Source organism: Macrobrachium nipponense, chromosome 25 (assembly GCF_015104395.2).
Source record: "Macrobrachium nipponense isolate FS-2020 chromosome 25, ASM1510439v2, whole genome shotgun sequence".
Classification (NCBI taxonomy): domain Eukaryota; kingdom Metazoa; phylum Arthropoda; class Malacostraca; order Decapoda; family Palaemonidae; genus Macrobrachium; species Macrobrachium nipponense.
The window spans coordinates 39410158-39438029 of record NC_087214.1 but is presented as its reverse complement, the minus strand read 5'-3'; the positions used below and the strand labels follow the sequence as shown (position 1 = coordinate 39438029).

General features: G+C 38.8%; 1 pseudogene; it reads left to right on the top strand.

Annotated features, from left to right (window-relative positions):
• Positions 1–27403, top strand: part of LOC135199054 (zinc finger protein 845-like) — a 74931-nt pseudogene extending 47528 nt beyond the window's left edge.
• Positions 27404–27872: the final 469 nt, after the last annotated feature.

Below are 27872 nucleotides of genomic sequence, written 5' to 3'. Positions count from 1 at the left end.
GATACGAATATAGAAAGAAACACTAACACATCAAAGGTTTATTTACAAGCTTACTAACAGGTAAATGCAGAATGGTATCTCCTATTTACATAAAAAGATAGAATCTCACACTGCATGAACTGGGGGAACAGTGAGGCCATTCAAATACTTGCTAGTCACTTTGGCAATTCGAGGAGATGGCTTCTCAAAAGGAAAACAGTGAATGCAGACTGTCCTCTTGACTCCGTATTGCAGAAAATAGTCTACTTGTAAGGCAGGAACTCACCAAAACCTCTAGCAGGACCTTTTCTTCTCCGAAGTCTGCTCGATGTCGAGATAACACGGACGTGCACTCCTGAAGACGACTAGACCAGTATCCAACCAACTCTCGAGCAACTTTTTCCCAATCCTTCGTCTCTAGTCTCTCTCTGACGATCTCTGCTGCTGATCTCTCACTGATATTCTGACCAGTGACTCTTACTGAGGATATCTCTCTGTGACTAACAGGTGTCTCTCTTCTATGATCTCTCTCTTCCTCCTGCTACGACCATCGTATTTATACGGCACTCAGGGGGCGGAGCCTACGGCGAACGTCACAGACTTGCGAGATTTCTAGAAATTCTTAGATGAATCTAGACGAGGTATTGCATCAGAAATCGCGGCGTTTCTCACGTCCCGACGAGTTTCCACAACACTCCTGCCGATTCGAGAACAGGCGCCTCCAACACGGGGGCGAAAGCCTCCTTACTGCCGAACTTCTCGAAAATGCGTTTTCCTTTCCTTTAACTTCCTTTGCTATGAAGCAATTACCATCACACGCCCCCAAAAGAGGAACAAGAATTAAACAGCGGGGGGAAAATTCTGCATAAAGCTCTAATACTCCTTCATTCACTCAACCCAATCGTGCCAAAACAGAAAACGGTCATTAAGCTACTCATTCTGAAAAAACTAGAGAGGGTATCTGCTATAACATTATCCTTCTCTCTTACTATTTCCGTTTTCTGAACTCTGATTAAAACTTTTAAATACTAAAACACCTCTTGTGTTTTTCTCAAAACTAATCTCACTCAGTAACACTGTTACACGGGCGGAGGCCACGGCACGGGGCGTTGTTTATAATTCTGAAGCAAATTTACATTCATTGCCTTTGCTCTACTCTTACCCACATTAATTCTATGATATATATTTCCCCTCTCCTCAAACACTGAAAAAGGACCTTCGAACTTATAAGGAAAAAATGGACTTTCTCTCGAGACTAGTACTAAAACTTTATCTCTTACACACAAACTTCTCTTTTTTGCTCTAAGATCATGCTTTCCTTCAGTTCCCCCTTGACTTCCGTTCGGGTTTTCTTTAGCTAAGTGCCAAGCACTTCCGTTCTCCTCCGCTAGCTGCCAACATCTCTTAAATTTAAATTGTTTTCATAATACTCAAGAATAGTTATGCAATCATCTCTACCCTTACTTCTAGGCAAAGGTACGAACTTATTTATAAATTCATTCTTCAAAGATTCGCCTACTGAAGGAATATTACACAATTGAACTCTAGGAATTACTTGAATGCGGTTTCCCGGCAATTTGATATTCATGACAGCTTTAAAGCATACCTCTTCAATGGTTTTTCATTTTTCATCTTAGGCCAAAAGTACGCCCTACTAATACACTTGAAAGTTTTATTTCTCCCAAAATGTTCTTGCTCATCATGTGCTAGCTTCAAAACTAGTTCATGAAGCTTCCTAGGAACTACTAATTGTTCGGTAATTTCCCCTTATTACCTGACTTCGGTCGAACATGACGACACAAAACTTCGTCCTTTAAACAAAAAGTTTCCTTATACACATCATCGAGATCATCATCCAGCTCACATTAAAAAATTCTGGTTAGTTTCTCATCCTCTCTCGGCAACTTGACTAGCTCATCCTTATCCAAAATGTTAGAGCCTAATTCATCACCGTAACTAGGACTAGATACAGGTACATTTACAACATTACTCTCGGCAGCTACGCCTTCCCTTTGGCTATCACTGTCAACGATAGAGTTAGGTCTCTCAGCCACACTCATGCCAAGATCAACCTCGCTACCTCTATCACTCGTTCGAATCCACGAACTCACTCATGTTCGAAGCCACGAACTTACTCTCGTTCGAATCCACGAACTTACTCACGTTCAAATCCACGAACTTACTTTCGTTCAAATCCACAAACTTACTTTCGTTCGAATCCACGAACTTATTATGACCGTAGTCTACGTTTGTATCTAAACCAGACCTAGTTACTACCATTTCAGGCACTGGAATATTCCTCACAACAGGATTCACATTCTTAGATATAGCTAAGTCATTACCGACAATAATGTCAACGCCTTCAACGGGCAAACTGTACACAACTGCAAGTTTCACTTCTCCTGACACTACTTGACTTTCTAAATTCAACTTCATCAAGGGACAAAGAACACAAGTGCTAGGAAATCCACCTAACATGACTTTCTCTTCCATATTGATTTCTGCCCTGTTCGGCACACGCTCACTCCTAATCAGTGAGACAGCAGATCCTGTGTCTCGAAGCAAGACTACTTCCCTTGAAAATACTCCTCCAAGAGAGGAAACTACGCCTTCTGACAGAAATTCACCAAAAAATTTTCCTAGTTTCCCTCATCACATCATTCCTACTGGACGAAAGGTTAACTAGCAATACTGGTTTCTTACCGTCCTTCCTTTCCACTGCACAATTTCTCGCTAAATGCCCTTTCCCATTACATCGGAAACAAGTTAAATCTGAGCCACTAGATGCCATTTTACTCTTACAAACCTTAGACGTATGACCAGGTTTTCCGCATGCATAACAGGAATAGTCACTTTTACTCGCATTGCTATTACTAGGACTGAAACCTTTACTGCTTTGTACTCTACCAGACGAAGGATCATTTTGTTTCTTACTAACACTCAAATTATGAGTTAGACTAAATTCGTCAGTTAGCCTAGTTGCTCCTGCAAAAGATACTTCTCGCCTATCTTCTATATAAAGTTTGATCTCAGGGATACGTTATCTTTGAAGTTTTCTAACAACACTAAGTTCTTCAAACTATCAAAATCATCAACTTCAGCAGAAGTTGACCAATAAAAAACAGCCTATCTAACTTCTTACCGTATTCTACATGCGTAATATTTTCATCCTTTCTCAAATTTCTAAATTTCTTACGGTACGCCTCCGGTACTAACCTGTACGCGCTAAGAACAGTTTCTTTCACGATATCGTAATTATCACAATCCTCCTTAGACATGCAACTATACACAGTAAGTGCCCTACCACTCAAAGCTGACTGTAAATATAAAGTCCACATTTCTTTAGGAGAACCTACTCGTTCCATTAACTTCTCAAAACATGAAATATGTCGTAACATCTTCCTCGTCAAACTATGGTACTAATTTCAGCACTGCACTCATACCTAACGTATCAGCTTCGTTTTCATTCTCGCCTGTTCGACTGTTACAAGTACTTTCCCTTAACCGAGCAATTTCTAACTCATGCATACGCTCTTTCTCTCTCTCTTCCTGCTCATGCATACGTACCTTTTCCCTTTCCTCCTGCTCATGCATACACTCTTTCTCTCTCTCTTCCTGCGCATTACCAGTATTTCTCTCTCTTGCTGCATTTTCATTACTTCTCTCTCTTGCTGCATTTTCATTGCTTCTCTCGCTTGCTGCACTTCCCTCTCAGCTGCTCTTTCCTCTCTCTCTGCCGCTCTTTTATCTCTCTCATACTTCTCTCTTTCTTTCTTTTCAACATACAGAGATTGTCCCCCTCTAGACCTAGGAGTTTACCTTACTCAGTAAAACTCTTTCCAACCCATCTCACTCATTCTGGCTCTTTCTATATTCTCCATTTCAAACTGTTAGTGCTATTCTTAGCAAAGTTACGGCCGCTGAGAGAGGTCCGCTTCAGGTTCGATATGAAATAAAAAAAAAAAAAAATTCAGCACCAACAGTTGAAACTGGGGATACGAATATAGAAAGAAACACTAACACAACAAAGGTTTATTTACAAGCTTACTAACAAACGTAAATGCAGAATGGTATCTCCTATTTACATAAAAAAATAGAATCTTACACTGCATGAACTGGGGGAACAGTGAGGTAATGGAAGTACTTGCCGGCCAGTTTGGCAACTCGAAGTGAAAGCTTCACAAAAGGAGAACTGCGATTGCCGACGTCTTCTTGACTCCATATTGCAGCAAAATAATGCCTACTCTTGATACTTGAAGGGCAGGAACTTCCCAAAACCTCTAGCAGAACGTCTCTTCTCTGAAGTCTCCCCCAACGTCGAAATAACTCGGTCGTCCACCCTTGAAGATGGCCTGACCAAAATTCGACCAAACTCTCTCGAGTGACTTTTCTTCTGATCCTTCGTCGGTTCCATTTTCTCTTATCTCTCTCGGATGATCTCTGCTGCTGCTGATCTCTCACTGATAATCTGATCTGTGGCTCTTACTGAGGATATCTCTCTGTGACTAACTGATGATCTCTGCTTTCTCCTACTTCGTCCGTCGTATTTATATGGCATTCTGGGGGCGGGGCCTAGGGCGAGTGTCACAGACTCCCAAGATTACCTGGAACTCTTCGATGAATCTAGATGAGGTATTGCATCAGAAATCGCGGCGTTTCTCACGTCATGTCGGCGCCTGTCGAGTTCCACAACACTCCTGCCGATTCTAGAACCATCATGAGAACAGGCACCTCCAACACAATGCGCTAATGCCTCTTTGCTGCCGAACTTCTCGAAAATGCGTTTTCCTTTCCTTTATCTTTCTTTGCTATGAAGCAATTACCATCACAGCAACAATAATTATGCGTGCCACTTACAGTACATACTATGTGCCTAGCCTAGCCTATGGCGCTCAGTCAACCATCTGTAATATGGCTGAATTGGGCGTACGTAGGGCAGGTTTTTTACTACAGTATATGTTTAAAAATGAAAAAAGTGTGTTGAATACAGTATTTATTTAACACTAAACTTATTTAATTGTAATTTATAAGTATGTATTTATGGGTAATATTTTGTATAAAAAGGTTATGGTAATAAATGGTGGTCAAGAACGGATTAATCCATTTTCAGTTATTTCTTATTTCTTATAGGAAAAATTAATTCAGATCTTGACAAAGTCACATCTCGTGTCACTTCTGGAATGAATTAACATTGAAGTCCAGGGCTCTAATGTACGGTACAGTAATTACTGTACTGTGGAACCTCAGTTTTCTTACGTAATCCGTTCCAGAACTTCCCACGAAAACCGAAACAATAACTCCCATAAGGAATAATGTCAATACAATTAATGCGTTCCAGACTCCCAAAAATATTTTTAAAAAATACATTTTATAGGGAATAAACACAGTTTTACATGCAGAAAACAATGAGAAATAAATATAAATGACTAATGAAATGAATAAATGAACATTTAACATCACTCTTACCTTTATGGAAAACACCTGTTAGCGTATGGAAGACAGAGAGGAGGGAAGAGAGATGGGTGAGGTAATTGTTTGGAAGGGGAATCTCCCTCCGGAAGGACTAAAGGTATCAAGGACCTACGTATCTGGGCTTACTTCTCTTCGTTTTTTACTGGCACTAGGACCAGCTTGAGAGTTGCTAGACCCCTGTCGCACAGTAAAACTGTCCAGAGACATTTGTTTCTGGTCTTTCTTTAAAATTTGCCTAAAGTTAAACATGACATTGTTATTAGATATGTTGGAGACATGGATAACAACTTCTTTGTTGGGGTGATAATTCTCTACAAAATTTTTTACATCATTCCACTATGCAAACTTGTCTTTAATCCCTGAAGTAGGCACATTATGTATGCACATTCGTTTTCTGAATTTTCCAAACCAGCCTCTGCTGGTCTAAATTTCACTAACAGCAGCACTTGTAGGCATTTTCTCACTGATATCAACATGCAGCTTCCTCCAACACTTTGGTATGAGTTCTTTCTTAAGTTCTATAGTGTTTCTCGCCCTTTATACAGAAGGGCTAGCACTTGGAACTTTGGCCCCATGATGGCTTAGCAGTTGCACTCAAATAAAACAGCACAAAAACAACGAACACAAAAGCAGAATAGGTCATGAAAGAAAATGGGATGCTTTGTTTTGGTGCTTGATACGGGGCCCGGGATGGAGCATTTCTGAGTGTATTAAAACTGAGGAAACGTATGATAACCGAGACAAAATTTCGGACAAAAAAAAAGTGAACGAAAACCGAAACATACGAAATGAGCGGCGTACGAAAACCGAGGTTTGACTGTATTAATATCAGCTAATTCTGGAAGTTCATGCAGATTGACTTGTGATAATTTAGTAGAAAGAGAAATTGAATAAAAAAAGAAGAGGGTAAATGACCAAATGGCGACATAGCGGCCACTTTTCTTGGAATGCAGCCACTTCTCAAATTTAGGAGAAAGCACTTACTTTGAGAGGAGCGTAGAGAGAGGTCTTGGTGTGCTTCCTGGATGGGCCTCAACTCTTGACTGATGCTCATGGCATCGAATTCAAGTACTTTTTGGGAAAGTGGCCACAAATCAATGGCCGCTATACTGCCACTCAGGGATTTGCCCTAACACAAGAATGATCCAGCCTACACTATGGTATATAGTACATATCATGTGGTAGCCTAGCCTCCCTTATCCAGTATACTCAACACAGTAAATGTTGGAAAGTTGCCAATATCCCACAGATTAGTTTTTTCTGGTGGATTTCCCTGTTGTTTCAATGGATTTCTTAGAGACATTCATCAGAAATCAAGCGTTTTTGAGTTCAAGGCTTTTGAACCACGGCTCCAAATATGTGAATTTCTGACAAAAAATCTCCCTCGAATTCATTGAAAACGCATGAAAATACACAGCAAAATTATTCCATTATCCAGTATGGATGTAAAAACTCTTAAGAGATCATGAACCATGGCTGTGTGTAATGACTAGTGTTTCTGGTTTGGAGGGTTTTCTCTTTTGTGGCTTCTGGGGACAAAACTAGTTCTTGTCCCGGAATCCATTATATTTGCCTCTTTTTTGAGACTATATTCATAAATAGTAGTATAATTGCACAGTGCACCAGTGCTGCACAAAATATATTCAAATGCAGCAATATGTAACAATTTATGTTGTTTCACCTCAAAACAACATCCAGTCCATTGACCAATCAGGTAGAAGACACCCTTGCCTGTCATTGCTCAAACTTACTCTGTTCCATTCATTTGACTGTGTGTCTGTCATTTCAGTCATTGCTAATCATTCTAACTAACCTAACCAAACATTATTAAGATGCTTACTCCGGACAAGTGAACTCCCAAACCCCTGTAGATTGGCCACTCACATAAACAAAATGCTCATGTATTTCAGGTTCTGCCCCAGTACCCCTAAGAAATATGGGCACATCAAGATTTTATTCGTATTAGGTAAAAGACATGGCCTTGGGCTTGAATTGCTTCAGCAGCCTATGCATGTAGATGGTTTGATTTGATCACGCAGAATCTGAGAATTATTCTGGTGGTACCCAAATGGCCTCAAGCTGTTTGGTATTCTGACCTTCTGGCTCTTCTCGCTGAGGCACCGAGGGAGATCCACCCGTGGCACAACCTGCTGTCTCAGCTGCATGTAGAACGGTACCATCAAGCAGTGGAGTTCCTGTGTCTTCACACTTGGAGGTTATCCACCATCTCTTGCGAGCGAGAGGCTTTTTGTAACAAGCAGCGACAGAGATGGTTGGATACCTTAGGAAGTCCTCTGCAGCTGTTTACCAAGGGAAGTGGGCCATCTTCTGTGGTTTGTGTCGTAGACAAGGTATCTCTCCGATCAGAGCCACTATTCAGCAGGTCGTGGACTTTCTAGTCTACCTTCTCAAGAGAAGCTCCTCTCCGTTTCAGCGGTAAAAGGCTGTAGGGCTGCCTCAGCCTTGGTCCTCAAGCTTTAAGGGAAAGATATCTTCTTTTGAGATTTCTCCTTGTGAGGAGCTTCGAGATGTCTTGCCCACCCAGGGACCTCAGGCTTCCTGTGTGGGATGTGACTCGCGTACTGCAGAGCTTGACTCATGCCCTGTACGAGCCACTCCGAGAGTCGTCAGACAGGGATCTGACCCTCAAGACTGTCTTTTTGCTGGCCCTGTCATCGGTGAAGAGATTAGGCGAACTCCACGGACTTTCCTTTGATGTAAAGCACACAAGAGGGTCGGGATTGGTGACGCTAGAATTTGTCCTGAAATTCATAGTGAAGACTCAGAATCCTGCGGTCCCTGATCCCCAATTCGAGTCCTTCTCCATCCCCTCCCTCAGTGACTTTGTTGATGATGATCCAGACGAGATGCTACTCTGTCCAGTTAGAGTGCTACGGCGCTACCTGAGGAGGACTTGGTATCTTGGGCCTGAGTGTCAACAACTCTTCGTTAGCACTGGGGGTTCCAAGAAAGAGGTTTTCAAGAGCACTATCTCTTTCTGGCTTCATGAGATGATCAGGAAGGCATACTCTGCTGCAGGCGACGACACAGGTGCCCTTTGTCTTAGAGCTCACGAGGTCAGGGGTCTGGGCACGCTGGACTACCTTTACCTCTCATCACCTTCAGGATGTTGTCCACAAGTCCTTGGACACCTCCTTGGGTCCATTGGTGGCTGCTCAACAAGTTGTGTAGCTTACCCAGCTCCTTTGACAGGACAGTCTTGTTGTACGGTATGATTGGATACAATTGCAGAGTGACTGGCTCTTCTTCGTTCCTTTTATCCTGCTCTTTCCCTTTGTTCAGAGAGTTGGCAGACAGTTACATGCTGGACTGAGCACGGATGCAATAGAAGCACATTCCTCCCCGTTTCCCTTGCAAGGCGGGAAATAGGGAGTCCAGATATATGATATAACCAATGCCTTGTTTTTGCCTTATTGTCTCTGACATATGGTTCTTTGCTTTCCCCTAAGAGCGAATTACGTTTCGCTCCTTAAAGAAAAACCCAGAAGACTGTCTCTGATCTCGCAGTTCCCTAACTCCGATCAGAGGTCTGTGGTGGGTCGCTCTACCTTGCTCTAAAGACTGTGAGAGGAGCCCGGGTAGGCTGAACTCCAGTCGGTTCAGAAGCTCACTCAGATTCCTCCCACCAATTAGTGAGTCTTCCTATTGTAAAGGACCAACAGTTTTGTATCCCATGTAGGAACAAATCACAATTTTTGAAAGTAAATTGTATTTTTCCTTTTTATACAAACCTAGGTCCTTTACACATACAGTGGTACCTCTAGATACAAAAGGCTCAACTTATGAAAAACTCGAGATACTAAAACAAATACGAAAAATTTTACGGCTCTACATACGAAAATTGCTCAAGATACGAAAGGTTGTTGCTGTAAAGTCCGAGATTTGCCCAAACCACCGATAACAATTTTGAAACTCGCGCGCCGCCAACTGAGTAGACTCGCCCCCATCCTCCTGCTCTCCCATTGGTTCCTGATGCTAGTCACTGCCATGAGATCCTTTTTCTCCTATTGGTCAGCATCCCTCCCATGATGCATTTATGTAGCGGCGTCCTTTTTCGTCACTGCACGGCATCGTCGGTATCGTACGCACGCGGTATTCGTTCGTTCTAACGATTTCGTTTATTAACGTAAATTCGTTAGTGATTTCGTTGTAATACACTTTATCGTGTTGTGTGAGAACTCTACTATATACGTATACGTACTACATAACATAATTACGTAGAGTATATAAGTAGTCATGGGTGCCAAGAAACTTGAAATTCACGAAAGAAGAGGATGCTCTCTTGGAGATGAAGATGGAGATTATCAAGAAGTATGAAGCTGGTATACGATTGTGTGATCTTTCCAAGGAATAAGACCGAAATCTGTCGACAATAGGCACCATCCTTAAGCAGAAGGATGTCATCAAAGCAGCTACACCTTCCAAGGCGTCACTATTTGTCCAGCAAGAGGACCCACATGCACGACGAAATGGAAAGGCTTCTTCTTGTCTGAATAAAAGACAAAGAAATCGCTGGCGATACGATAATAGAGACGGCAATCTGCCACAAGGCCAGCGCTATTTTTGGCGATTTGATTGCCCAGGCTGAAGACGACGGAGGAGAAGGGACATCAACGCCAACCCCAGACTTCAAGGCTTCGCATGTGTGGTTCGAGAAATTCCGTAAACGGACTGGCATCCATTTGGTGGTGCAGCATGGGGAGGTAGCCAGCTCAGACACGAAAGCAGCCGTAGCCTTTAAAAAGATGTTCGACCAGATGATGATCAAGGAAGGCTACAGTTTTCAGCAAGTCTTCAACTGTGATGGGACTGGCCTTTCTTGGAAAAAAAATGCCTTGTCAGATGTACATCACACAGGAAGAGAAGAAGCTACCCGGGCATAAGCCTATGAAAGACAGGCTTACGATGCTCGCACTTTGTTTCAACGCCAGTGGGGATTGCAAGGTGAAGCCCCTACTTGTCTATCATTCCGAGACTCCTCGAGCCTTCAAGGCCCACAAAATGCTTAAGGAGAAGCTTCCGGTGATGTGGAGGGCTAATGCGAAAGCCTGGGTAACGAGGCTTTTGTTCACGGAGTGGGTAAATCTGTGTTTCGGCCCAACAGTGAAGAAATTCTTGGAAGAGAAGCGCCTTCCTCTGAAATGTCTGCTGGTGTTGGACAATGCCCCTGCCCACCCTCCTGGTCTCGAGGAAGATATCCTAGCAGAGTATTCCTTCATCAAGGTTCTTTATCTTCCACCTAACACCACCCCTCTCCTCCAGCCCATGGACCAGCAAGTGATATCGAACTTCAAGAAGCTGTATACGAAACATCTTTTCAAGTGATGTTTCGACATCACCGATACCACAAACTCATGCTACCATACTTGCATGCAGCAGGACACCTGAATTATGCAAAGTCTGCTCAAGTCTATCTACAGAAAATGATAAACTGGAAAAAGTCATGAAACCAGAGGAGTTTGAAAAGTTTGCAATAGAGGGATATTTCACAATTAGAAGATGTGACAAGTTCTGGTCAGGGATCTGGACCGATATAACAATTGAGCAAGTCCTTATACGTTCCATCAAAACATCTTGAGGTCTCACCCGAGGACATGGAATAACACCATCAGTTATCGCTAAATGGGTTAAGTCAATGCCCACAACAGCCAGTATCATTAATGCTGTTGAGTCTGTTAGTGGAGTTACTGCTACCACTTCAGAACAGCATATTGACCTTCATGAATCTCGGCAGACTCGTGATCTTACTGACATGAATACCTTTAAAGATTGGCTGGCTGTACACAACCCATACAACCGACCAACATCTATCCTAGTCTTCATATCGAGTGGTATTTTTGCCAATGAAAAAGTGAATTGTGATGAAACCTATACAGTTGGAAGAGCATCAATGAAAACAACGGAAGGAAAAGCATTCAGAGATATTCACCTACAGCAAAGAAACAGCATCAGGTCGTTGTCATCTGTAACAAAATCAATTATGATTAATGATACATAGATTACTGTCAATGTAAACGAGTTATTCCATCGAATTATATGCGTTGCTAGAAGTGATTCTGACCTTGCATCATATCTGGGATATGAACTTGTACCTCAACCACCTTCCCTCTTTGGTGATTTTTCAATGAGAAAAGCATAAAAATCTCCTCTTGTACCAGTCATTGAGGCATTGGCACCCTGTGAAAATGTTCCTCCAGCTGGAGCAGTGTATATTTTAGATGGTGGGTACCTTCATCATGTTGTGTGGCAACGTCCTGCTACATTCAGTCAGATATGTTCTCAATATACATCGTTCATTAAACAGAAGTACAGGAACGCTCACACAATATTTGATGGCTATGACACTCACAGTACAGAGGATGAAGAACACTCGTCGAGGAAGGACACAATCATCTAGAGTTATAGCTGTAGAAAGCCACATACAAGTCCTAGTGTCTCAACAGGAGTTCTTAGGAAATATTAAAAACAAGATAGGATTGATCAAACTCCTATCTACCCATCTGGAAGCTGCTGGCTGTAAGGTCATCAGGCAGAGGCTGATGCTGACAGATTGATAGTAACAACAGCAACTCATTTACGAGATTCAGGACAGGAATCAGTTATTGTGGGGGAGGACACTGATCTTTTTGTCCTATTAATTGGCACTTGCCAAACCTCAGACTGATATCAAAATGATGATCCCAGCAAACAAAGCACATCCTGATAAAATATTCAGCAGTGAAAGAATTCAGAGCAAAACAATGGGGGACATGACTGACAGCTTGCTCTTCCTGCATGCAATAACAGGTTGCGATACAACCTCTGCTCTGTATCGCAAGGGTAAAAGGGTTCCTTATAAAAGATTACAGGAGGATCCTGTACTAAGTCACAAGATGCCAATTTTTAATGACCCCCAGCCTCTGCAGATGTATAGCTGCTGCTAGAGAAGCATTTCTTCTTGTCTTGTATGGAGGAAAGCCAGAAAGTAGTCTTGATAAACAAAGGTACTTTAATTACTTAAGGACGATAGCTAAACAGGCTGTAAAGGCCAAATTTGATCTAGCTACACTTCCTCCAACATCAGCAGCAGCACGCCAACATTCTTAACATACCTTCCATCAAGTACAACAGTGCAGGAGAAGTGGACAAACTTTGTACACATATGTGTGGGTATTGTGCTGGGCATGGGTGCAATAATCAATGTTCATTTGATGAAGATAAAGAAGGAGATATAGATGGATATGTAGAAGAACATAGGAAAACTGAAAATGAAGACTATTCTCAATTAATGAGAATAATGATGATTCATATTTTTGTTTTAGCGTAATTAATGCATAATCCCTTGTGCGTAAAAATGGAGTATCATCAAGTTGAAGTTAATTTTTGTCTGTACAGCTGTACAGTTTGAAAACTAATTTTGATAATTATTTTTTCCCACATTGTATTGTATTGCAAGTAGTTACCGGTTATATGCTCAGTTTGCTACATAATTTTTATGGTAATTGTGGTTATGTGACCTAGAATTTATCCTCAACTAATTGTAATGTTATAAGCACGTGATCTATGAATGTCTTCAACAGCAAAATGTTGACGATTGTATGGTAGGAACTAGGTAATTGTTAATGGCACCAATTGAAGTACATGTATTCAAACGAAGATACCACCGCAATGGTGCGTCCTAGAAGTGTCATTTTGATGTCCTTTGAAAGACAAGAAGATTCTGCAGATTGTTTATTTAGGTAAAAATTTTGATATACCAATTATTTTTCCAATAGCAGGAATAGGAATATTCCTGTCAACTACGAGTAACAGAATTTTTTAAAAATAAAGGCCCATAATTTCACTGGTGTATTTAGTACTGATGAAATTTATTCAAATAGCTTCTAAAACTACCATATAATACAAAATAATGTATATTACATCTACCAATTTTATTTTTTTACCCTTTAGCCCTTTAATGCCGATTGGACGTATTTTACGTCGACGAAAATTGTCTGTTGGGTGCCGAACCGACATACGAAACGTCGACGAAAAGGTTTTTTTTTTTTTGAATTCGTGGAAAAATAGTTTTAGGCTTATTAGGCAGAAACTTTTGAATCACGCGCCTTGGGGGATGCTGGGAGTTCACGGATGTTGTTTTGTTTACAATTGTTACCCAGGCGCGCAAGCGCGAATTTCTTTCTTCTTGCACTAAAATGCATCAGCAACACATCTCAGAAATTATTTCGTCACTTTGACATAATTTTTGCACCATTTTATATTAGCCGTTACATAGAGTCTTATATATGAAAATGTGTGCAATTTCATGTAGAATACAACAAAAAACAACTCATGGTTTTAGCTTTTAAATCAGCTTTGAAATATTTTCATATAAATAATGATAAGTGCCAAAATTTCAACCTTCGGTCAACTTTGACTCTACCAAAAATGGTCGAATGCCTTCATTTGGCAACAAATTGGAAGTCTCTAGCACAATATTTCGATTTATGGTGAATTTATGAAAACTTTCCTTACGTCCGCGCAGTAACTCTTCCGAAAAAATCTGAAATTTTTTCGTCCAAATGTAATGTTTGCACAGTTTTATATTAGCCGTTACATAAGGTTTTATATATGGAAATGTGCGCAATTTCATGTAGAGTACAACTAAAAACAACTCATGGTTGTAGCTTTTATCACTTTGAAATATTTTCATATAAATAACGATAAGTGCCAAAATTTCAACCTTCGGTCAACTTTGACTCGACCGAAATGGTCGAAAACCACAATTGTAAGCTAAAACTCTTACAGTCTAGTAATACTCAATCATTTACCTTCATTTTGCAACATATTGAAAGTCTCTAGCACAATATTTCGATTATGGTGAATTATAAGAAAAAAAAAAATTTTCCTACGTCCGCGCGGTAACTGCCGAAAAAATCAGAAATGTTTTTGTCCGATTGTCGTAATGTTTGCTCAGTTTTATATTAGCCGTTAAGTAAAGTTTTATATATTAAAATGTGGGCAATTTCATCTAGAATACAACAAAAAGCAACCCATGGTTGTAGCTTTTATCAATTTTGAAATATTTTCATAAATAACGATGTGCCAAAATATCAACCTTTGGTCAACTTTGACTCGACCGAAATGGTCGAAAAACGCAATTGTAAGCTAAAACTCTTACATTTTAGTAGTATTCAATCATTTACCTTTATTTTGCCATAAATTGGAAGTCTCTAGCACAATATTTCGATTTATGGTGAATTTATGAAAAAAACTTTTTCCTTACGTCCGCTCGGTAACTCTTCCGAAAATATAAATTTTTTCGTCCGATTGTCGTAATGTTTGCACCATTTTAAATTAGCCGTTACTTGAAGTTTTATATATGAACATGTGGGCAATTTCATGTAGAATACAACAAAAAACAACCCATGGTTGTAGCTTTTATCAGTTTTTTGAAATATTTTCATATAAATAATGATAAATAGAAAAATTCGACCTTCGGTCAACTTTAACTTGACCGAAATGGTCGAAAACTGCAATTGTAAGCTACAACACTTACAGTCTAGTAATATTCAATCAATTAACTTCATTTTGCAACAAACGGGAAGTCTCTAGCACAATATTTCGATTTATGGTGAATTTTTGAAAACTTTTTTTTACGTCCGAACGTTACAAATTCATGCATCATATTGTGATAATATTTTCTATGTTGCTTTGATCGTTTTACAATTTGTTATATACCAAAAATGATCGCAATTTAGTGTACAATACAACGAAAAAATAATTAACTCATTAGCTTTAACCGTTTTTGCTCACAGCGCAATTTGTATACAATTATATGACATTTTTTTGCGCTGTCATATATTCCAATATTTATATAAGATAATATTTTTTTCATTTCTGATGATTGCATACTAAACTTCAGGCAATGACAAAAAAAGGAGCCAAAAATGAACTCTTAATCTTGAAAATTAGGCGTGCTGTGATTTTTGAAAAAAAAACCTTTCCACTTCGGCTCTCACTCGCGAACGCTGCCGCATTCGGGAGACACTTTCGGAAATACCGGCTCGGCATTTAAGGGTTAGGAGCAATAAATGAGAAAAACTGAAAAAGCAAATGGCCGCCATTTTGTGGCCATAACTCGAAACCCGTCACTGGATTTTTTGGGACTTTTTGGATGAAGATAACACAAATCACCTGTACATTTTCCCAAAGTTTCAGTTTGTCATTCTAAATTTTGAGGTTTTGAGCTAAAATTGAGCTAATTGTACTGTACTATAGGAGTAGTAAGCAAAAGGAAGAACCAAGTGATACAAAAAACAGAAAGTTGAAAGTGGTGAAGAAGTTGAAATTTTGTATAAAAAGTTTTTTTAAAGTTAAGTGTTACAGTTTGTTAATGCGTTTCGTAAAGTTTAGTTTATGTTTTCCTTACATTTTTTTATGTTTCGTAAAGTTAACTGTCCTCCTCCTCTGTCGCCACTTTCCGGAGATAGCCTCACTCAAAAGGTAAGCTTCCACATTTTACTACATACGTACGTATGTACATACAGTATTTCTTGTATACCATGTACACTAATACACTTTATTTACAGGTATATTAGCAGTACGTATTAAGTTAGGTATTGAATGGTCCAAATTGTTGTAGTATTTCATTGTTTATAGGTCAATTTAGCTTTATTATGAAATTTACTGGTGTGTTTTTGGAGGGGTTGGAACGGATTAGCCATTTTACATGTAAAATGCGGTCCAAGATACGAAAAGCTCATGATACGAAGGCCGCCTCGGAACGGATTAATTTCGTATCTCAAGGTACCACTGTACTGCCCATCTCATGCCACCCCTCAATGTGTTACTTGGGCCGAAAGCAAATTGATCGCTCAATCCCGGTCTTGGCATAAGCAACAACCCAGCGGTAGATAACTACCGCACTGCCTTGTTTGAAAGTTCAGCGACCACATCCAGGCTTTGCCTTAAGTAATTCCTTTTGTAAAGGACCTAGGTTTGTAAAGTTAGGAAAAATACAATTGACTTTCAAAAATTGTGATTTTTGAACGATGTGGGAGAGTGAGTGTAACTCTCTCCCCTGCCTCCCAATCTTTCCATTTTCTTTTGTGCCTCTTTCTTTCCATCAACTGATTTATGTGGATGTACATGAATGACCGACTCCATGAGTCGCTTAAGGGGGCCGGCCGGCTAATGCCATTCTTTAAGGACAGGACTTTGATATTCATACCACTTAATAAGGTGACTTGGGACATCTCCAAACCGCATATGATTTTCGCCTCTGACCTTCAGTTTTGTGACGCCAGGGCGATTTATCCCAAAAATTATCTTTTTTCAAATTCTATCTCCTCCCTTGATATTTAATATTAAGACCTGGGATTACTACCATATATAGACCTGATGTAGACTTCCAATCAAATGAGGAGTTTTTTTCTAAAAGTAATTTTTTTGCTAGATATGAATTTTTCATTATGGTAAAAAAATAAACCCTATAAATTAGGAAAACAAAATTTATAAAAAAAAAGACGAAACAAAAATTGGAAAAAAGGGCTTCATTTGATTGTTCTATAACGTCTTTCTGAGTTATATACCAAATTCCAATGTTATAGCTTTAAAACTAAGTGAGAAGATAGATTTTGAAGGTCAATAACTATAGTTTTGAGATACGGGCGTTCAAAGTTTTTCTTCGTATTTTTTATATAACGACAATGCTAATAAATAATGATTATTATGGATGTATATTTCTTTTTTGTGTATTAATAAACAAAAACTATTTTATTTATCATAATTTAATCATATATCGTAGCTTGGGGCACTGCATCAGGCAAGACGGGGCACTCCTTCCTGCGCAACTCTCTCTCTCTCTCCTTCACTAATTCGGCTTATTACAGCGAATTTTCTTCTGTATGTTAGCTAGATGTTTTCCTAGTATTTTTATGTTTTGGCATGATGAAATTCTTGCCGAAACAAAAATAAACAAACGTAAATGCAAGAGAATGTCAAGAGGTGAAATTATAAGTTGTACTCTCTTTTTACAAAGACAATGTTAATAAATCATAATTATTATGAATTTCATATTCCTTTTTGGGTATTAATAAACCAAAACTATGTTATTTATCATAAATTAAGATCCCTTTGCTCAAAGATCGTAGCCTGGGGGACAGTGTGACGTGTGCTTCAGGCAAGACGGGGATGTTTACTTACTACGCAACCCTCCCTCTCTCTTCACTAACTATGCTAATATCGCATATATTATGATTATGCTGTAATCGTATTAGAGCGAATTTTCTTCGTCTTTATGTTATCGAGATGTTTTCCTTGTCTTTTCGTCATTGGCATGATGAAATTCTTGCCGAAACATAGATAAACATATATAAAAGCAAGCGAATGTCAGAGGTGTAACTCGAACGTGTAGACTACTTGAAGTCTGTGCTCCCACTGATCATAGTTGTACTGTATACTCCCCTCTGCAACCCACAGAATCTCTACAGATGCCATTTCTCACAATTTCTTTGACAATAATTATCAAAACTTACGATAACAGAAGAAATATTGCATTTTCTTGTATGGATGAATGTTTTAGGCTTATTGAGTTATGTTTTCTAATTACCCTGTAACTACGAAAGTAAGAGGAACTTTGACGAAATATTTGGTATACGTATTCTCAATTGCCATATGAAGCTCCATGAATTTTTTCATGACTGCATTTTTCGCCCTATACCCCCATACATAGGGGTTCCGGCCGGCCCCCTTAAGACTGTCTCCCTTTCATCGAGTCATGGATGGAATACAATTATCAGCTGCTGGCGCCTCCTATCAACAAGTGTCGCTTCCTGTCACCACTTGTTGCGAAGAAACTCTTTTGTTTACCTCTTGTCAGCAGCTGTCTCCTGTTGCCCTGTGGTGGAAGAAGAGATTGAATGATATTAAAAAAACTCCTTCGGTCTTGTTGGCCTTTGTTGCAATGTTATGCTTCGCTGTATCAACATTTAGTTGAGGAAATAGGCCACATAGAGGTGTCCCGCTTGTCTTTGCCAAAGAGATCCTAAGCTTTCTCCTTCAATAAGTGTGTGTTTCATAGCTTCTCTTATACTCGAACGTACAAACTCCCTTTTGGTCTGATGTGGCTTGTCGTCTTGTGTCTAATGAAGTTGCGGAGAGCCGAGGTCTGCCTCTTGCGATAAAAGCTTTTATTGTCGTCTAAACCGTCTTCAGTAGGAGGTTTGGTTTCTTTCTCTTTCCTATGGGGAGACAAACTTGAGACTGACAGGTGCTTTGGACATGATGATGGAGTCTCAGTCTAGCTTTGTTGAGTTGTTACCTTTTACTCAGTAGTTTGTCTCTTCTCTGTGTCAACTTGGAGAATTGGAGGTGCCACCCTAGCGAGTTTGTGAAGCCAGCTTTAAGGTTTGGCCACCAGTGGGAGTTTAGCGATGAAGAGAGTTAACTCGTTTTTGAAGTTGCAAGCTAATGTCCTTAAGGCGATAAGTGGGTATATTGGTACAGTCTTGTTTTATACCTTTCTGGAAAAAGTGCAGACCTCAAGTTCTGGTAGATGGACAGTGCAACTTTCTGGCATGCTTAGAGAGACTTAGGACCAATACCTTACATGGTGGAGATGGTGAAGGGGAGTTATGATTCTTTTTTGGTTGTCCTGCACTAGTTTAATCTCCTGCCCTGCTTATAGCTGTTCGTTTGCCATCTTCCTACTAAAGAGAAGTTTCTCTCTCTTTAGTAGGAGGTTGTATTAGAGAGAATGAATGGGCCAGTTGGTAATTCATTGGGGTTTACCCATCTTTCCTAGCTCCATAAGCAATTGGAAGTAGGCAGTCATTCTTGAACATTTTGAGACTGAATAACAAGAAGTGTCTGTCCCCATACTTTTCGTTTTCTAGCATGGTTTTAGTGCTTTTCTAAGAACGGTCAGACTAGTGGTAGACATGCAGAAACGTATTCCTCTTACCAGTACATCCTCAGTTATGCAAGCTCTTTCAAGATGTGTTTACAAGAAGGTATTGCTTTTATGTGCACTTTCTTTAGATTAGTGTACAGCACCTGTATTAGTTTGTCAGGGATTTTGTTGCACATAAGTGGATTGTGTCGATTTTTAGGAACAAGAATCTTTTCTACTGAATCACTGGTTCAAGTTGGTCAACTCTGCCAACAGTATTCTAAATGGACATGGACCTGTAGCTTCACGTTATCCAGTTTTTATGCTTTACAATTTTTAATTCTCTAAATCCTCATTCTTATCTAGTGATATGGGGGAATGATTATACTTACTGGTGCAGCCTTGTCTGTCAAAGATGACTAGGCACTTGCTTCTTGAAGAATTTAAGGCCTGAAGGAAGCTTCCTATAATGTAAGGGCTAATTGGGAACATGAGCTCACCGGTGATTTTATAAGATAATCAAGCTCAATTAATATACAGTCTCAGCGTAAGAAATTACGACTTACAACTAACTTTCTTTTAATTTACAAGGAATCCAGAACCTTCTTTGTCGCCAGGTTATGTACGACTGACTCTGTAACCAAATGTTGGCCGTTTTGTTCTTAAACTTATGTCCAGGTTTTGGTTTTTCCCTTTGCTGTCCGACAGTATACAGTTTTAACTCGGTCATTACCCTTTCATACAACATAGAATGGTCAGCATACATTTGGTAAAACTTTCTAAATGTCAGGGCAGTGGAAAGACCATCAGAGATGCTTAGCAGGTCTATCCCTAGTCAAAAACAGTCTTTGTGGGAAGTTTGTTGATTTGAGTGTAATTAACAAAACACTATTGGTTTTTGATCATTCAAAGTATGGAAGGACAGTATTTTGGCAATTGAAGGATTCAGAAAGAACAAACTACCTACAGATGGTCTTTACATCTGTAAGTTCATCAGTTGCTGTGGGAACTCCTCATGTAGACTAACTACCATGTAGATGAACAGGAACATCCAGACAATTGCTCTCCTTTGATGGCCCTCAGACTTGAGCAGTGGATGTGTTTCCTTAATGTGGCCTGATTCAGACTTGCATGCCTGCCCCTTGTATCTGTAAGTAATATTGAGCGATTTCAAGTTCAAGAATTGCTCAGTGTCTCCTGTAGAACCTTTGTAGCCTCAGAGCAAATGATTTTCAGAATTTGTAGCGCTCTCGGTAGATGCCTCTCTTATTCTGCTGTTAAGAGGAAATAAATTTGACTACAACTACATGCACTTCCACTAACTTGTGCATCTCCTTAACAGCATAGAGATGCTAAAATGTCCCACCCAATAATTGGATTTTCAAGTTATCATAGGAGCTCTACTTAATCAAGTGGAAACAACTGTGGCATTGTGTCAAAATCAGCAGTCTGTGTATTGCTTAGGGTGCCATTCTAGAGGAATTTTCAGCACCTGGAACCTTGTAGAAATGAATGTTTTTCTGCTTTCGTAGAAATAGTAAGGCTTTTTCGCTGTATGTTTTCATGAGCTTTTAGATCTTGCTGAGGATCAGCACTGTAAGGTGTTGAGATTGAAGCCCCTTCACCTCTATATCAGTCTCTCTCTGGGGTTTAGATACAAGTCTAAACTTGATCTGAATTATTTACTATGAAACCTTTTATTTAGCACTATTGGCAGAATGAGTAAAATTATTGCAGGCAATCTTCTTTAAGTTCTGGTAAAGGGAATGCTATTTTATCTTTCTGCCTTAGGGCTGAGGATGATGTTAAGACTATGTTTAACAGAGAACTGTAAGAATTCCAATATATCCTCCTTAGTGGAGAAGAAAAGGAAATGCTTCTGTGTCCTCCAGAGGCAATTAAACTTAATCATATAGGTTAAACCTGGAAGAGGTAGTTATCCTTTTAGAAACCTGGAACATCTTTGTTAAAGTTTAAAACCTGGAAGAGGCAAGTTAACCTTTTGTTAAGGCTGGAAGAGACAAAATTAATCTTGTGTGGTTTTAGAAAACCTAGCTGTCTTTACCAATGGTTAAGCCTGGAGGAGGCAAAGTTAACTTTTTGTCTTGGGGGTTTAGAAAACCTAGAATGTATTTGTTGAAGGTTAAACCTGGAAGAGGTAACGTTAATCTTTAATTTTGTATTTTTAGATATCTAGAACATCTTTGTCAAAGAACATCAAGTCCTTGGTGATGTATTTGATTAGGCTAGTTCATGAGAACTTGCTCCATATCTGCTACCTTTGTTGAAGGTAAACATTCATAATGTGAGCAACATTTGTAACTTCATTTAATGTTATGTCAATTTGTCACTTCAGAATAGGATTGACGTGGCGCAGCAGAAGTGCAATTTGGTTTTTACCCACTCAGTACCTTAAGCATGTAGAATCGTGATTGAAAACAGTAAAGCTCTTAATCTGCTACTGGTAGTGGGTAGTGCTGATTCCTGAACCAAAGAAAGAGCAGTCCAGTAGGGTCTTTTGTTTAAATCCAGGTTTTAATATTTTGGGGAGCATGAAGGTATAAATTATGTATGGTAGCATACCGTTATATCATAAAGGTATTTATTGTAAGTGACTTGTTTTATAGGGCTTTTGGACCCAGGCACAGGGGTCCCTTCACACCGCTTCTGTTTCATTCTGACTGAATTAAAGTGGTTTTCTCCACAAGGCTGCTCTTTGCTGCACATGTATGAGAATTGAATGGAATTCAATTTTGGTGGTAGTAAAATCCAGAAAGGATTCTGGATCAGGTAAGAATGTTTTGGGTTTCATGCAAGAAACCTTTAGCTTGATTGGCTGAGCGGATTTTTGTCTAGCTGCACTACCGAACATCCTCCTAATGTTGGAATCAGCTTACTTTAACAGTAGGTAAGATGCATCTCGAGTAATATCAGTTTTCATTATAAAATCTAATATTTGGATACTTCCTTACTGTTAAAGTAGACCCCACCCAGCCTCCCCACAACTTAATGGGCTGTCAAGGAGAATTCTGACATGATCTAAACATTCGAAACACACCTGGTGTAGAACAGATGAACTAGACAGTCATCCAGGCAGCAATTTGGTAATTTTCTTACAAATCTTTTTTTTTTTTTTTTTAATGCCAACTTGCCTAATTGGGGCAGAGATATAGCTAACTTTGACAGTAGGTAGTATCCAAATCATAGACCCTAAATAGAAGGACTAGTATCTTGCACTCTCGGGTTGCGAAACTTGGGTCCCACTATTTTATGACGTAATATGTTCACTGTATGTAAACAATGATTTGTATGTATGTAAACAATTATTTGAATGTATGTAAACAATGATTTGAATGTATGTAAACATTTTTTACATTTATTCACTTTTAGTGCCGTATGTTAGTCATAAAATGGGCCTATTTAAGGAGTTTATGTTTTAGTCGAAAAAGGAATGTAATCTAGCAACATATTGATAAACTAATTGCCAAAACTGTCTTAGACCATAATTGATATAATTTATTTAATTTTGTTTCAGGGGTTTCTACTAACAACGCACAATGCCTAAGAAGTGTAATGTCTACGGATGTCGAGGAAATTACAGGGATGAACCATAAACCAAAGTAGTATCATTTCCAACTGATGAAGTGGAGCGAAACCGTTAGATTGATGCTATGCCAAATGAGCGTTCCAGTTTGCTGCAGCTGAAGCAGATCTATGCCTGTGCTCATCATTTAGACTGAATGGATTACAGTTAAAGGAGGGAAAAGACCAAGTCATCCACCACCATCCATTTCCTGGAGTTTCAAAGTCATGCTTAAAGCAGGTCCCCTCAGCACCCAGAATTACAACTGCTTCAGCAGAGACCCGAGCTGAAAACGAAAGACTCCGAAATGAAGTTGTGGATAAGATCGGCGACTTTTATTCATTTTGTAATGACATCCAGGAGCATATCTCAAAGGATTATCGTATTGTTTGTGATAGTGATGATATTTACATTTCTAAAACTGATGCAAAGGGCCGTTCCGTTATCCAATTTCTCCATTTGCAACATGTGAAATCGTCATTTGGGTTTTTGTATCTTAAATGCGTTGAGAAAAATCAATGGAAAGGAAATACCTAAGACATATTTTTCTAAAGCTGGTTGTCTGCAAAAGAATAGCCTTCTCAGTAAATGGTCCCAGTTTGATAAAATTATTCCCTCATTGCATAACAGAGTATGAGTTCAAAGATGCAGACTGGCTGCTTGAGAAGAAAAGAAGAACTATCTGCTAAAAACTAAACATGTACCTAATGTTATTTATATTATGGAATGTTTTTTCAATGATTTTGTTTCTAGAATAACTATATTGTTTGCCTTAGACATGTTCCTGTTGTTTCTCCAGGCTTAACTGTTTATATATGGATTTTAATTCAGTGACAGGGTAACTTATGGTGTGTTTTCCATTGCTTTAATTGAGAGAATATACAATATTCTGTATGATTTTGTGTTTTTTATGAGATTTGACCTTTAAATGACCTATATTTGACCTTTAAATGACCTTCAGATGACATCGTAGGAGGTTAAAAGTATGACAAATGAACTCTTCGTCCTTCAAAACCCCTTAAGACACCAGAATGAAGGTTGGCTAGGTCATCATATTTGACACAAATTGTGGGTGGGACCCAAGTTCCAACTTGGACCCAAGTTCCAGATACCGAGCATAGAGGATACCAGTCCTTCTATTTAAGGGGTCTATGATCCAAATACTAAATTTTATTATGAAAATTTATGCTCCATTTTCTTATCAGAATCATAGAATTAGTCCCCCTCCTTCCTCTAGCCAGGAGAGGAAGGAGATGCGAACAGTAAGGCAGGAACGTCTCGTTTTTTTTTTTTTTTTTTTTTTTTTTTTTGCCTTAATGTCTCCGACTCTTAATATTCTTTGCTCCCTCTTTCATGTGACTTACAGTTCCTCAATCATTTTGAAAAGGCCCAGAGGTGTGACTTTTGATTTTGCAGTTCTTAGACACTGATCAACCGATCAGTGTGTCAGAGGCAGAGCATTCCTCCTCGCTCTTTCGACCAGGAGGAATTGCCCAGGTGTACTGAACTCCAGTCAGACCTAGAGACTCAATCAGATTCCTCCTTCCAACCAGTGAGTCTGATTATTGTAAAGGACTGAGGGTTTGTATATCGTGTAGGAACAAATTGCAATTTTTGAAAGTAAATTGTATTTTTCCGAACTGTACAAACCTGAGGTCCTTTACACTAATTGCCCACCTCATGCCACCCTTCAATCTGAAACATGGGCTGCAAGTAAATTGGAGTATTTAAGTCCAGGCAGCAAGTCTTCCTGCCTACCCAAAGGTAATTACTGCCTAACCACCTTGTTCAGAATATAACGGCCATGCTAACGCTGCAAGTATTCCTATTGTAAAGGACCTCTGGTTTGTATAATTAGGAAAAATACAACTTACTTTCAAAAATTGCAGTATTGCATCACCTTCAGACTAGTTATGGTTGCTTAGCACATTGCATAGCATTTAGCTTAATGTTCCATCCCAGCCATTGTCATGAAAGTGTGAAGGAGCCTTAGAATGTGGTTGTCAGTGATCTGTCCATTTGACCATGCTCCAAAGACTGTTGTTATAGGTTTATTTCAGACTTGGTCTGGGAACTCCAGTTATTCAGCATGATTTTGAATCAGCAGCTATTAGTTCGTTGAGCAGCTACAAGGGGGCACCACATATTGCTTACAACTTTTTTGGGGTGTCTTGTTGGAGGAAAGAGAATGGTCAAAGATTAAATTTGTTCAAAAAATAAAGGAATTCAGTTAAATTGGTAATGAATAGTATGGAAGAGAAAGGTAAAAAGTGAAACTGTAGCTAAAAAAAAAAAAAAAAAAAAAACCTGCACTTAACGCAAATAGTTGTAGTGTACTTGTATGCCTGTACTGTGTTTGTGGAGTGAGTGCTTAGGAACCAGGTGATAAAGGTCTTGATTATTTCTTTTATGTTGTGTATATTTACCCATTTGATGTGCCACCCATGAGGCAGATGATGCTAGAGGTAAGAAGTGCAAACATAAATCTTTATCTATGCTAGAAAAGGTTTTCTATTCTTACACTCCCAATAGTGAATGTATAGTGTTCATTTTCCTCAATAGATGGTAATCGGCTTTGTTTATTTTTTTTGGCTAAGTGCCAAATGCAGTGTGTGATCGCCGAAATTCAGTCTTTATTTCTATCATTTCATTATCCTCTTAAATAAAAATAAATGATGAAGAAAGTAATAGCAATAATTATGAAGATAGTAAATTTTGGAGAGGAAAGTCATCAATAATATTCTGCAGATTCAGAGAAAAGTAAAGTTGTTGACTTATGGTTAGGCTAACTCAGGAATGTGGGCTTATTGCTTTATAAAGCCTACTTTTTGAAAGAAAATTATATATTATGAAGAAAGTTCAAAGAAATAAATACATAAGTTATGAAATGATTTGGTGAAAATATATGAGTAATAAAATATGATAAAAAGTGGTGTCTGAACTTTGCAAAATAGTAGGCTAAGTTAGCAACTAGGCTATATGTATGTGGAATAAGCTTGCAAGACTATGGTTACATAGGGCTTCATTTTTGAGGTGTTGTATTCTATATTCCGTGATTTTCTGTTTTCCAGCAGTGACTACCTGGTCCCAAGGTTCCCTGATTTTTAAGAGTTTGGTCTGTGCCATGCTAACAGGTTTCTGCTCATGGCAGCTTTGTGCGAAAGAATACTCTTTATTAGGCTTCTGATTTGTTTATCAGAAGCCTAATAAAAAATTGCTTTTTCATTTAGATAGACATACTTCTGATTGTTTTTCTTTAATTGTGTTATATTTTCTCATTTCAGACACACTTCTATCAAGTTTATGAAAATTTCTGGAGATTTTTGCCAGAAATTTAGGAATGTTGGAAAAAGCTGACATACATTGGTTTATGTTACCAGATTTCTTGTCAAGTTTAATGTTTAGGTTGGTTTAGTTTTGTCCTGGTACATAAAGTGTGAAGTCTGCTTTTGTTATGTAGCACATTGACACCTGTGGTAACTGTACACTTTTCCATGCAGTTTTGTTGGGAACGCCACCTCAGAACTTGAATGTCAGCTCACACTGGAGGGAGGCAGTTCAGATTCCGCAAATGTGGAAAAGCTTTTTCCCAGAAACAAAAACACCATGGAAAGAAGGCCTAGAAATGGGAAAGCTTTATTTAAAAAATCTCATCCTAACAGTCATATGAGGACTCACATTGTGGGGAATCCATTCAAGTGTAAATACTGTGGGAAAGAATATTTTAAAAAAACTCATCATGAAAGTCATATGAGAGGGATCACATTAGAAAGAAAGCATTTAAATGTAATGACTGTGGAAAGCATTTTCTCAGAAAGGTATTCTTAACATTCATCTGAGGGTTCACACTGGAGAGAAGCCATTTAAATGTAATGACTGTGGGAAAGCATTTTCTCAGAAAGATAATCTTAACATTCATATAAAGGTTCACACTGGAAAGAAGCCATTTAAATGTAATGACTGTGGGAAAGCATTTCCTAGTAAAAGTAATTTTGAGTATCATATGATGAGTCACACTGAAGAGAAGCCTTTTAAATGTAATGACTGTGGGAAAGCATTTTCTAGTAAAAGTAATTTTGAGTATCATATGATGAGTCACACTGGAGAGAAGCCATTTAAATGTAATGACTGTGGGAAAGCATTTTCTCAGAAAGGTAATCTTAACATTCATATGAGGGTTCACACTGAAGAGAAGTCATTTAAATGTAATGACTGTGGGAAAGCATTTTCCAGTAAAAGTAATTTTGAGTATCATATGATGAGTCACACTGGAGAGAAGCTATTTAAATGTAATGAGTGTGGGAAAGCATTTTCTAGTAAAAGTAATCTTAACATTCATATGAGGGGTTTCACACTGTAGGTAAGACAAACATAAGCCAGAGAGAGGCCATATAAATGTAATAACTGTGGGAAAACATTTTCTCCTTAGGTACAACCTCACCCTCTTGGTTAACCTTGTCTATGTGTGGGATATCGTCTGAGTATTGCAACTCCGCGGGTTTTTGTTATTTCTCATCTGTGTGTGTGACCTTGTCCAAGTGTTGCAGCCTCGCTTGCTTCAAAAGGTCACTTCATCTTTGTTAGCCCTGTTGTGGTTGCATTTGTTTAACACTGTCATGTTTATTTCTTGTTTTGGGCTAAGGGTTGTATTGTGACAAAGATATCACAATATTAGAAGTGTCTTATTGCATCTTATGTAGTATGTATAATTGTGCAATGTATACCTTTTGTTTTGATAGTATTTTGCAGGAGTAATGTGTTTAAGCTTGCCTCATTAATGCTGTTGCTAAAATAGTAACTATTTTGGATATATGGTTGTTTTTACTTTTGCTTTATCTGTAATTTCAGATTTAATTTTTGAGGTCATAATTTGTACTGGCTCTGTTTACTGTAATTTTCTGACTGTTTAATGTAGTAATAGAATTCATTTGATTCACATATTTTTATTGACTTGCTTGAAGGTAA